The sequence below is a fragment of the Octodon degus genome, unplaced genomic scaffold (assembly GCF_000260255.1).
Source record: "Octodon degus isolate 3935 unplaced genomic scaffold, OctDeg1.0 scaffold00022, whole genome shotgun sequence".
Classification (NCBI taxonomy): Eukaryota; Metazoa; Chordata; class Mammalia; order Rodentia; family Octodontidae; genus Octodon; species Octodon degus.
In genome coordinates this window covers 11,635,977-11,637,165 of record NW_004524598.1, presented here as the reverse complement: position 1 = coordinate 11,637,165, position 1,189 = coordinate 11,635,977, and positions in this window count along the sequence as shown.

The following is a 1,189-nucleotide window of genomic DNA, read 5'->3' as shown; positions in this document are numbered from 1 at the left end:
CTTTGTTGGGAGGTCTGCAGCTTCTTCTTCAGCTGATCGCTTCTCAGCGCTGCGACTGGAACTTTCCCCTCCATTACTGGAAGAAACAGTCTTAGTTTTCACAGGTTTTTCTGCTTTTTCAGGTCCTCCGGCGGCTCCAGCTCGCTTCGACTTCTCAGGCTTCTCCTCTCCCGCCTTTCGGTCCACCATTTTCCCGGCCGCGGCCTCCCCTGCAGCCACGCCGAGGACGTGATTTTATTTAATCTTTCAAAGAACCAGCTTTTTGCTTTTTTAATTTTTTGAATTGTTTTTCTTCATCTCAATTGAATTAATTTCTGCTCTAATCTTTATGATTTCTTTCCCTCTTTGGGCTCTGGGTTTTGTTTGCTCTTCCTTTTCTAGATGTCTGAGGTGCAACCTTATGGTGTTTATTTGTTCCCTTTCTGTTTTCCTATTGTGTGAGTTCGTAGCTATAAATTTCCCTCTGAGAACTGCTTTCATCACATCCCATACATTCCAATAAGTTGTGCTTAAATTCTCATTGAATTGTAGATATTATTGAATTTCTTGTTTAATTTCATCTGTGACCCATTGGTTGCTGAGTAGGGTGTCATTTAATTTCCTTGTATTTATGAGGTTTTTCTGTTTCCTTGTCTTGTTTATTTCCAGTTTCATTGTACTGTGGTCAGATAATATGCATGGGATAATTTTTTCTTGCATATACCTAATCATGACCTATGGACCAGTATGTGGTCTATTTTAGAAACTGACCCATGTGCAGCTGAAAAAAAGGTATATTCAGCTGTCATTGGGTGGAACACTCTATATATGTCCACTAAGTCCATTTGTTCCAAGCTCTGCTTCAGTTCTGCTACTTCTTTGCTAATTTTTTGTCTGGTTGACCTGTCTTTTTGGAATAAGGGACTTTTAATGTCTCCTGTTGAGATTGTGGTATTGGATATTAGATTTTTTTTTTATCCATTAAGATTTGTCCTATATAGTTGGGTGCTTCTGTGTTTGGTGCATATACATTTATGAGTGTTACCTCTTCCTCTTGAATTTTTCCCCTAAATGGTATGTAGTGGCCTTCTTTATTTCATTTGATCATTCTTGGTTTGAAGTTGAGACTGTCTGAGAATAGGATTGCTACCCCTGCTTTTTTCTGAGGTGCTGGGGCATGTAGTATTATTTTCCGTCCTTTGACTTTCAG